The sequence below is a fragment of the Macaca fascicularis genome, chromosome 9 (assembly GCF_037993035.2).
Source record: "Macaca fascicularis isolate 582-1 chromosome 9, T2T-MFA8v1.1".
NCBI classification, from domain to species: domain Eukaryota; kingdom Metazoa; phylum Chordata; class Mammalia; order Primates; family Cercopithecidae; genus Macaca; species Macaca fascicularis.
In genome coordinates this window covers 128,099,573-128,111,894 of record NC_088383.1, presented here as the reverse complement: position 1 = coordinate 128,111,894, position 12,322 = coordinate 128,099,573, and positions in this window count along the sequence as shown.

The following is a 12,322-nucleotide window of genomic DNA, read 5'->3' as shown; positions in this document are numbered from 1 at the left end:
TTTCTTTTCCCAAGGGGTGTATAAAATAATGATACATCATCGTTGATAGCATTTCTAGATTTGATGAAACATGATAAACAGAAATGATGAGAAAATATGTTAAAACCATATGCCCAGCTGGGCGCGGTGGCTCACGCCTGTAATCCCAGCACCCTGGGAGGCCGAGGCGGGCAGATCATGAGATCAGGAGACTGAGACCATCCTGGCTAACACGGTGAAACCCCGTTTCTACTAAAAATAAAAAAAATTAGCCGGGCGTGGTGGCGGGCGCCTGTAGTCCCAGCTACTTGGGAGGCTGAGGCAGGAGAATGGCGTGAACCCAGGAGGCGGAGCTTGCAGTGAACCGAGATCGCGCCACTGCACTCCAGCCTGGGTGACAAAGCGAGACTCCATCTCAAAAAAAAAAAAAAAAAATGCCCTAGATCTCCTATCCTTTTTGCTTCACCAAGGTCATTTGTTGAGTCTTACAGAGACTCATTTACCCCACAATACATGATATAATTATGTGTGGCATTTGGGCTTGGAGAGTCATTTTCCATCAAATTAGCAAGAACACAAGATCAGTAAAACTTGATTTCCTTTGCACATTGTGCAAATATTTGTAACAGGAAGCATTTAGAAAATAAATGAGGACTGGCCGGACGTGGTGGCTCATGCCTGTAATAACACCACTTTGGAGGCCGAGGTGGGTGGGTCACTTGAGGTCATAAGTTCAAGACTAGCCTGGCCAACATGGTGAAACCCCATCTCTACTATAAATACAAAAATTAGCTAGGCATGGTGGTGGGCGCCTATAATCCCAGCTACTCAGGAAGCTGAGGCAGAGTGACTTGAACCCAAGAGGCGACGGTTGCAGTGAGCCAAGATCGCACCACTGCATTCCAGCCTGGGTGACAGAGACTCCATCTCAGAAAAAAAAAAAAGAAAAAGAAAAGAAATGAGGATGAAGATGATGATGAACAGATAATAAAACAAAGGAGAGGGAGGTGACAGTGGGTGCAGGGAGGGGAAAGATAATGAGGGGTGTGTCCAGGCTCCAGTGAGTGGGATGATACCTGGAATTGACACCTCCTTCCCTCCTATTTCTCCACATGTGCTGTCTCACCTGCCAGACAGGTATACCAGAGTGAAGGGAAAAGGTGGAGAGAATAGAAGGTGGAGAGAGTAGAGGCGACGCATCCCCAACCTTTAGAAGTAAGAATGACCTCTGCGCTGTCACAGATAGATGGAGCTGGGGTGTGGAAACAGACAACTTGAGTTCCAACCCCCCTTGCCCATCTTAGCTGCAAAACCTCACACATGTTGCCTATCTTTTCTGTGCATGTTTTCTCAGTGATCAAATGGAGCTAACCATACTTTCCTCTGTGACTCTCCCAATAAAGATTTGAATCAGGGAAAATCTTTATGCTAGTTTTATAGATAAGAATAGTCTAATTTTATAGATAAGAATACAAAGGGTCCCCAAGACCACCCCCCAAACTCAATGATTCGTTGGAAGGATTCTCAGGATTCAGCATATAGCTATACTCATGGCTATAATATACATTTTTATTTTTGTGAAACAGGGTCTCTCTCTGTCACCCAGGCTGGAGTGCAGTGACGCGATCACGACTCACTGCAGCTTTGATCCAGGCTCAAGTGATCCTCCCACCTCATCCTCCTGAGTAGCTGGGACTACAGGCAGGCACCACCATGCCTAGCTCTTTTTTTTTTTTTTTTTTTTTTTTAAGATGTGATCTCACTTTATTGTGCAGGCTGATCTCAAACTTCTGGCCTCAAGTGATCCACCCACCTTAGCCTCCAAAGTGCTAGTGTTACACATGTGAGCCACCATCCCCAGCTCAGGGCTATGACTTATTACAGCCAGAGGATAGAAAGCAAAATCAGCAAAGGGAAAAAACACATGGGGTGATGTCTGGAAGAAACCAGGGCCAAGTTCCCAGGAGTTATTTCCTGGTGGAATCATATAGGACACACCTAATTCCTCCAGCAACGAGTTGTGGCAATACTTGTGATATTTATCAACCAGGGAAGTTTGTTAGAACTCAGTCACCAAGTAACTCAGTTTTTACTGGGAGCCAGTCACATAAGTACCCTCTGCCTAGCTCATACCAAATTTCCAGACTCTCATGAACCACATTGTATGTACAAATAGTTCAGGCATAGTCCATCACTCTGATCAGTTCTATCAGTTCTGGAAATGCTGGGAACACTGCAGAAGTCCAAGTTTCCAGGCACAGCCATGGGCCAACCTGGCCAGTAGACTTTCTATGGATATCACCCTCAGGCCTGTCGTGTGAATTCTTTTTTGCACAGACTGCTCACTCCTTGCTCTGCAGAAAAAGAGTAAGTTACTGGCACTGAAGCAGATTTGGAAAGTGCCTAAACTGGCCACGTGGACAAGTGCACTTCAGACCCCACAAAGTCCAATCCCAGGTTCCTGTGAGTCAAATGTGGTTATTTTTCATCTTTGTTTCTGTAATTGGATTCCATCATAGATTGGTTATGTGTCAGCCAAGGGAGCCATTAGAGTGGAAGTTTTGTTATGTTTTTTTTTTTTTTTTTGATGGAGTCTTGCTCTGTCACCCAGGCTGGAACGCAGTGATGCAATCTTGGTTCACTGCAACCTCCACCTCCTGGATTCAAGCAATTCTCCTGTCTCAGCCTCCCAAGTAGCTGGAACTACAGGTGCAGGCCACCACGCCCAGCTAATTTTGTATTTTTAGTAGAGACAGGGTTTCACCACATTGGTTAGGCTGGTCTCGAACTCCTGACCTCAGGTGATCCACCCACCTTGGCCTCCCAAAGTGTTGGGATCACAGGCACAGGTGTGAGCCACTGCACCCAGCCTTTTTTTTTTTTTTTTTTTTTTTTGAGACGGAATCTTTCTCTGTCACCCAGGCTGGAGTGCAGTGGTGTGATCTCCACTAACTACAATCTCCACCTCCCAGGCTCAAGCAATTCTTCTGCCTCAGCTTCCTGAATAGCTGGGATTACAGGTGTGTACCACTACATCCTGCTAATTGTATTGTTAGTGGAGATGGGGTTTCACCATGTTGGCCAGGCTAGTCTCAAACTCTTGGCCTCAGTGATCCACCCGCCTTGGCATTCCAAAGTGCCAGGATTACAGGCGTGAGACACCACGCCTGGCCAAGCTCTTTTAATTTAAGGGATTCAGTCTCACTTGGGAACTGGAAGGGGATTCAGTCAACTGCTCTGACATTCTGTCCTCACTTCTAGCATATGTGAGGCTTCCAGAACATTCCCAAGATGCAGTCATCCTTCTTGTGTTCTCCAGAGTTTCAGGATGCTGGGTAGATCTCCAGCCCCAAGAAGCCCAGGTTTCGAGCCATGTTGCATTTTTCTTTCTTTCTTTCCTTCCTTCCTTCCTTCCTTCCTTCCTTCCTTCCTTCCTTCCTTCCTTCCTTCTTCCTTCCTTCCTTCCTTCCTTCCCTCCCTCCTTCTCTCTCTCTTTCTCTCTCTCTCTTTCTCTCTCTCTTTCTTTCTTTCTTTCTTTCTTTCTTTCTTTCTTTCTTTCTTTCTTTCTTTCTTTCTTTCTTTCTTATTTATTCATTTATTTATGTGACAGGGTCTTGTTCTGTCACCCAGGCTGGGGTGCAGCGGTTCAATCACAGCTTGCTGCATCCTCGACCTTCCAGGCGCAAGCAGTTCTCCCACCTCAGCTTCCCAAGTAGCTGGGACCACAGGTTTGTGCCACCATGCCCGGCAATTTTTTAAAACTTTTTGTGGAGATGGGATTTCCTTATGTTACCCAGTATGGCCTTGAACTCCTAGGCTCAAGCAATCCTCATGCGTCAGCCTCCAGAGTAGCTGGGACTACAGGCATGAGGCACAATGCCCAGTTAATTTTAATTTTATTTTTGTAGAGATGGGAGTCTCACTATGTTGCCCAGGCTGGTTTTGAACTCCTGGCCTTAAGAGATCCTCCCACCTCAGCCTCCCAAAGTGCTGGGATTACAGGTGTGAGCCATCACACCTGGCTACTATGTTGCATTAAAAGAAATAGTTCATGGACTGGACACCATGGCTCATGCCTGTAGTCCCAGCATTTTGGGAAGCTGAGGCAAAAGGATTGAGCCCAGGAGTTCGAGAGCAGCCTGGGCAACATAGCAAGACCCTGTCTCTACAAAAATAATTTAAAAATTAGGTAGGCTTGGAGGTATGCACCTGAACCTATCTACGCAGGAGGCTGAGATGGGAGGATCACTTGAGCCCAGGAGTCACTGGTTGTCATGAGCTATGATTGAGCCACTGCACTCCAGCCTGTGTGACAAAGCAAAATTCAGCCTCTAAAAAAAAGCAGTCTCTAAAAAAAAGAATACGACATAGTTCAGCAAGGAAAATGTAATTAAAATAATTCTGATCCTTATTTCCGTTTCCCAAAAAACATTAAAGAGGACAGAATTTATTACCTACAGTGAAATGTCTTAAAATTCCTTTCCTCTCAGATTTTTAAAAATAAACCTTTTAGGTCGGGGGCGGTGGTTCATGCCTGTAATTCCAGCACTTTGGGAGGCCAAGGCAGACAGGTCACCTGAGGTCAGGAGTTTGAGACTGGTCTGGCCAACGTGGTAAAACCCCGTCTCTACTAAAAATACAAAAATTAGCTAGGCGTGGTGGTGGGCGCCTGTAATCCCAGTGACTTGGGAAGCTGAGGTGGGAGAATTCCTTGAACCCAGGAGGCAGAAGTTGCAATGAGCTGAGATCACACCATTGCACTCTAGCCCGGGCAACAAGAGCGAAACTCTGTCTCAAAATAATAATAATAATAGGCCTAGGCCCAGCATGGTGGCTCTTTATTTATTTATTTTGAGATGGAGTCTCTCTCTGTCACCCAGGCTTAAGAGCAGTAGCTGAATCTCAGCTCACTGCAACCTCCGCCTCCTGGGTTCCAGCGATTCTCCTGTCTCAGCCTCCCAACTAGCTGGGATTACAGGCATGCGCCACCATGCCTGGCTAATTTTTGTATTTTAGTAGAGACAGGGTTTCACCATGTTGGCCAGGGTGGTCTCGAACTCCTGACCTCAAGTGATCCACCCACCTCGGCCTCCCAAAGTGCTGGGATTACAGGCATGAGCCACCAAGCTCGGCCTGACTTTGGCAGTTTTGAGGATTGGTCAGGTATTTTGTAGTCTATGCTTCCATAAGGACTTGTCTGATGTTTCTCTCATGATTGGACTGAATGAAACATTTTTTGTAAGGAAGATCACAGAGGTAAAATGCCATTCTCATTAAGTCATATGAAGGGTTCATCAAGGTGTTGACCTTGATCACCTGCCTGAGGTTATGTTTGCCAGATTTCTCTGCTGTAAAGTTACTCTTTTTCTTTTTTCTTTCTATTTTCTTTCTTTCTTTTCTTTCTTTTTTTAAGACAGGGTCTGGCTCTGTCACCCAGGCTGGAGTGCCATGGTGCCATCTCAGCTCACTGCAACCTCTACCTCCTGGGCTCGAGCAATTCTCCTGCCTCAGCCTCCTGAGTAGCTGGGACTACAGGTGTGCGCCACCATGCCTAGCTAATTTCTGTATTTTTAGTAGAGATGGAGTTTAGCCACGTTGCCCAGGCTGGTCTTGAACTCTTGAGCTAAAGTGATCTGCCTGCCTCAGCCTCCTAAAGTGCTAGGATTACAGGCACGAGCCACCACACCCAGCCAAAATATATCTCTTACCCCTCTTTCTCTCACCTTATCCATTGAATATCTACATGAATATCTACATCCACCCACCTTATCTACATGAATCTCTCACCCCACTTCTCCAGGGGTCCTCCCAATTGATTATCACATCTACCTGATAAAGTATAGGTTTTATAAAGGAAGAGGGGGCAATGCCCACCCACTAGTCAATATCAGAATACTTGCAGTTGAGGGGTAGAAAAAGGCTGTGTTTCATGTGTTGGTTGTTTTTTCCATCTTACATGCATATATGTGAAGATGATTTCTAAAAAGTAGTGCATCGGGGACTGTCCTAAGAGGACCTCACGCTTTCTATACACTTTGGGAGGCCAAGGTGGGTGGATTGCTTGAGCTTAGAAGTTCAAGACCTGCCTGGGAAACATGGAGAAACCCCCTCTCAACAAAAAAGTAACAAAATTAGCAAGGCATGGTGGCGCATTTCTGTGGTCCCGGCTACTCAGGAGGCTGAAGTGGGAGGATTGCTTGAGCCCAGGAAGTTGAGGAGGCTGCAGTGAGCCGAGATCATGCCACCGTACTCCAGCCTGGGCGACAAGAACCCTGTCTCGGGGAAAAAAAAAAAAAAAGAGGAAAGAAAAAAGTACTATATGTAGTATCTCATTTAAACCCTACCACACCTATTTGTGGCTGTTTTGCAGATGGGAAAACGGAGGCTTACAGAGAGATTACGTGCCCAATGTCACAAAGTAACAAATATTGCCAGGACATGTTTTTACTAAATAAACACTTAACTGAAGCTGCATTCCAATTTTCCTGCTTTGAATTTGCAGAACCGAAAAGGTCCAAATATGGCATGTTTATGGGATATGGTTTGTTATGGCAATAATAACAAGACTCCGTCTCAAACAAACAAACAAACAAACAAAAACCCTTTCATTGGCTCACTGTTCTGTAGGTCAGTTGTCTAGGAAGAGTGTGACTGGATGACCTGCTTAGTGTCTTGCCAGGCTGTGGATCCAGGCGCTGATCAGACTGCAGTCCTCTCTGGAGGCTCTGGGGGTGCGTTTGCTTCCAGGCTTATTGAGATTGTTGACAGAATAATTTCGTTGCAGGGGTAGGACTGAGGCCCCTGTTCTCTGGCTGGGTGTTGGCTGGAGGGCTTACCTCAGCCCTTGGAAGTGCCTGCAGTTTCTTGCCTTGGGTTCCTTCTGTGTGCCTGCTCACGCTTGGAATCCCTTCCTTTGCTTCTGACCTCTCCACACGGATGGATGTAAAAGGCTTACCTGATTGAGTAAGCCCCACCCAAATACTCTCCCCCTCAATCTTTAAAAAACAAAAAACAAAAAAACACAGAACAGGCCGGGCGCGGTGGCTCAAGCCTGTAATCCCAGCACTTTGGGAGGCCGAGACGGGCGGATCACGAGGTCAGGAGATCGAGACCATCCTAGCTAACACGGTGAAACCCCGTCTCTACTAAAATACAAAAAAAAAACTAGCCGGGCGAGGTGGCGGGCGCCTGTAGTCCCAGCTACTCGGGAGGCTGAGCCAGGAGAATGGCGTAAACCCGGGAGGCGGAGCTTGCAGTGAGCTGAGATCCGGCCACTGCACTCCAGCCTGGGCACAGAGCCAGACTCCGTCTCAAAAAAAACAAACAAACAAACAAACAAAAAAAAACACAGAACACTCATTGCATAGCTAATTGTTGAAATGCTTATTTTATTTTATTTTATTTTATTTTATTTTATTTTATTTTTGAGGACAGGGTTTCACTCTGTCACCCAGGCTAGAGTGCAGTAGCGCATTCACGGCTTGCCTCACTGCAGCCTCAATCTCCCTGTTTCGGGTGATTCTCCCACCTCATCCTCCCAAGTAGCTGGGACTACACACACACACTACAACACCTGGCTAATTTTTTTGTATTTTTTTATAGAGACGAAGTTTCATCAAGTTACCTAGGCTGATCTCAAAATCCTGAACTCAAGCAGTTTGCCCGCCTTGGCCTCCCAAAGTGCTGGGATTACAGGCATGAGCCACGGCGCCCAGCAACCTGTGTACAATTTTTAGGTGCATAATTGAACTGGTCCTAATATTTTTCTTTTTATTTTATTTTATTTTTTTTTAATCCCTGGAGCTCCAATTATACTTTCTCTTGTGCTTGGCCAAGTAGCCACATTTGCCACAGGTCAACTTTTGAAGTAGTAGGCCTAGAGCCACAGCACAGGCTCAATGTGTGCATCTTATTGCGACGCTTTCCAAAGAATATCACTCCCTTCATTATCTTCTGCTGCCAAGACCAAAGAACAACCTACCCTTTCTTCCTCTTTCTTTCTTTTTTTTTTTTGAGACAGGGTCTTGCTCTGTTCCCAGAGCTGGAATGTAGTGGCAGGATCATAGGTCACTGCAGCCTTGAACTCCTGGGCTCAAACGATCCTCCTGCCTCTGCCTCCCAAAGTGCTGGGATTAGAGGCATGAGCCACCACACCCAGTTTCTCTCTATCTTTTTTTTCTTTTCTTTTCTTTTTTTGATTTTTTGAGACAGAGTCTCATTCTGTCACCTGGGCTGGAGTGCAGTGGCGTGATCTTGGCTCACTGCAACCTCTGCTTCCCAGGCTCAAGTGATTCTCCTGCCTCTGCAACCCACAGCCTCCCAAGTAGCTGCGATTACAGATGTGAGCCACCACACCTGGCTAATTTTTGTATTTTTGGTCAAGAAGGGCTTTTGTCATGTTGGCCAGGCTGGTCTCAAACTTCTGACCTCAAGTGATCCTCCCGCCTTGGCCTCCCAAAGTGCTGAGATTACAAGCCTGAGCTACTGCGCCCAGCCCAGCTTCTCCCTATCTTAAAATCAATTGTGACAGATAACATAGCCTAATCACAAGAGTGATATCCCTCACATTTACAGCCCCAGGGACAAGGCATGTATACCAGGGATAGGACTCCTGGAGACGTCTAAGAATTTTGCTTACCAAACTCTTCGTTCCTTTATTTATTCACACATCACACATTTATGGAGTACTTGCTTTGCACTGGGCATAGTTCCGGGAGCCGGAGATACAATGGTGAACAAGACACACTTGATTCCTTCAATGTTACCATCCAGTGTAGTGAGAGAGACAGCAACCAGACCTTGTCATCATGCAGTTAGAACCATCAAATATACTCTGAAATATACTGACAACCCCTCGGGAGATAATTAAAACAGGTAGTCTTGGCCGGGCGTGGTGGCTCATGCCTGTAATCCCAGCACTTTGGGAGGCCAAGGTGGGTGGATCGCCTGAGGTCAGGAGTTCAAGAGTACCCTGGGTAACATGGTGAATCCCCATCTCTACTAAAAATACAAAAAATTAGCCGGGCGTGGTGGCACACGCTTGTAGTCCCATTTACTTGGGAGGTTGAGGCAGAATTGCTTGAACCCAGGAGGCAGAGGTTGCAGTGAGCCAAGATCACAGCACTGCACTCCAGCCTGGGTGACAGAGCAAGACTCAGTCTCAAACAAACAAACAAACAAACAAACAAAAAACCCACAACAATTAGCTGGGCATGGTGGTGGGCACCTGTAATCCCAGCTACTCAGGAGACTGAGGCAGGAGAATCGCTTGAACCCGGGAGGCGGAGGCTGCAGTGAGCCAAGATGGTGCCAATGCACTCGAGACTGGGCAACAGAGCAAGACTCTATCTCAAAAAAAAAAAAAAAGTAGCCTTTATTTTTTATTTGTTTTGTTTTTTGGAGACAGGGTCTCATTCCATCACCCAGGCTGGAGTACAGTGGTGTGATCATGGCTCACTGCAGCCTCGACCTCCCAGGCTCAAGTGATCCTCCTACCTCAGTCTCCTGAGTAGCTAGGACCACAGGTGCACCACCACACCTAGCTAATTTTTTATTTTTTGTAGAGAGAAGGTCTCCCTATGTTCCCCAGGCTGGTCTTGAGCTCTTAGGCTCAAGTGATCCTCCTGTCTCAGCCTCCCAAATTGTTGGGATTACAGGCTTATGACACTATGCTGGGCTAAAACAGACTTAGAGCAAATGACCATGAGAAGGCTCTTGAGGAAGTGCCATTTAAGCTGCGCCGTGAGTAGCTAATACAATGAATAGGTCCATGTGAAGATTATCTAATACACACACCCCCAACATAAAAGTCCACACCCTGTGGTTTTAGGTTTCCTTTTAATCGTATTTAACATATTTAACAGAGATGCTTGTTTTCTAACCACACCCAAAACCACTATGCACAGTGTATTACTCACTCTGCTTTGTTGGCCCTGACTGGTCTGTGTGGTTTTGGGCATAACCTCCTAAATCCCCAAGGAAGAGCTGCACTTCACAGCATGTGGATAATGGCATGTGTGAGTATATGCACTGATCCCACAAACATGCTCACTCCTTCCCCTCAGCCTTCTCCTGGAGTCTGGCAGAAACTTAAAGGCTGAAGACAGTCAAGTGTAAGATGCATTTCTCCCAGGAGGTAACAAATACTGCCAGGACATGTTTTTACTAAATATACACTTAACTGAAGCTGCATTCCAATTTACCTGCTTTGAATTTGCAGAACCCAAAAGGTCCAATGAGAACCGTCTGGCTGAGGTACAGTGCACCTCACATCTGCACTTCATGGACCACTGTTGAAAATTTCCAACCTCGGTTGGACACTTTCATGATTAAGAATGCAAGGCTGTAGGCCGGGCACGGTGGCTCACGCCTGTAATCCCAGCACTTTGGGAGGCCGAGGGCGGGGGGGTGGATCACCTGAGGTCGAGAGTTCAAGACCAGCCTGACCAACATGGAGAAACCCCCGTCTCTACTAAAAATACAAAAATTAGCCGGGGTGGTGGTGCATGCCTGTAATCCCAGCTATTCAGGAGGCTGAGGCAGGAGAATCACTTGAACCCGGGAGGCGGAGGTTGTGGTGAGCCGAGATCACGCCATTGCATTCCAGCCTGGGCAAAAAGAGCGAAACTCCGTCTCAAAAAAAATAGAATGCACAGCTATAAGGTTTCAGACCTTGTTATCACACCGTCGGAACCGTCAAGGTGCTCTGAAACATAAAATGAACAACCACTTTCTGGTATTGACTATGTGCCAGGCACGATCTACATGCAAAAATGAACTGTCCTGGTGACGACCTTCAAAGGACTCCCAGTGGCATACAGGAGACCAGCATGGAGATAGGCAATCATAATACAGGAAGCCTCCTTTAATCAGTTTATTTATTCAACAGAAATTTAGCGAGTGCTTACTATGTGCCAGGCACTGTTGTAGGTGCTAGACATACAGCAGTAAATGAAACAGACACAAAATCCTTGCCCTCATCAAGCTCATTGTATTCTAAAGGGGTGGATAATAAAGAAATAAATTCATAAAATATATGGGAATCAGATGGTGACAAACCTGATCAAGAAGAGAAGGAAAGGCTAGGAGCAGTGACTCACCCCGGTAATCCCAGCACTTTGGGAGGCAGAGGCGGGTGGATCACCTGAGGTCAGGAGTTCAAGACCAGCCTGGCCAACATGGTGAAACCCAAACTCTACTAAAAATACAAAAATTAGCCGGGTGTGTTGGTGGGCGCCTGTAATCCCAGCTACTTGGGAGGCTGAGGCAGGAGAATTGCTTGAACCCAGGAGGCAGAGGTTGTAGTGCCATTGCACTCCAGCCTGGGCAACAGTGAGACTCTGTCCCAAAAAAACAAACAAAAAAAAAAAAAAAAAGAGAGAGAAGGAAAATCAAGAAGAGAAGAAGAGAAGGTTGCTAGGAAGCATGGGTGGAAGGGATGTTATTATGACTTTAATGAGGTGAGGGAAGGTTATCATGGCTGAAAAGGTGACACTGGGAGTGGTGGATAACTGTGTAGGGCTTTGCAGGCTGTTGTAAGGATGTTAGCTTTCACTGAGTTGGTGAACCACAAGAGGGTCTTGATCAGGGGACTGACATAATCTCACTTTTGTTTTAAAAGGATTCCTTTGCTTGCTATTAGGAGAGTAAAGTGAAGGTTTCCAAAGGTAGAAACTCACAGACAAGTTAGCAGGTTATTCAATACCCTGGTTGAGAAATGGTGGTGACTGGCCGGGCGCGGTGGCTCAAGCCTGTAATCCCAGCACTTTGGGAGGCCGAGACGGGCGGATCACGAGGTCAGGAGATCGAGACCATCCTGGCCTACACGGTGAAACCCCGTCTCTACTAAAAAATACAAAAAACTAGCCGGGCGAGGAGGCGGGCGCCTGTAGTCCCAGCTACTCGGGAGGCTGAGGCAGGAGAATGGCGTCAACTCGGGAGGCGGAGCTTGCAGTGAGCTGAGATCCGGCCACTGCACTCCAGCCTGGGTGACAGAGCAAGACTCCGTCTCAAAAAAATAAAATAAAATAAAATAAAATAAAAAAATAAAAAAATAAAAAAAGAGAAATGGTGGTGACTTGGACCAGGTGGTAGCCATTGGGGTAGTAGATATGGGATTCATTGATGGGTTGATTGGACATGGGGAGGTAACAAGAAAAGAAGATTCAAGGATGCTTCCAACATTTTTTGATCTGAGCAACTGGAAGAACCAGGTTGCCATTATTAACATGGGAAAGATGACAGAGGAGAAGATTGGAGGTAGAGGAGACAGGTGTTTGGCAGTTTGAATGTGTGTAGTACGTTGAACATTTAATAGATGTGGCAAACAGGCATCTGAATGTGA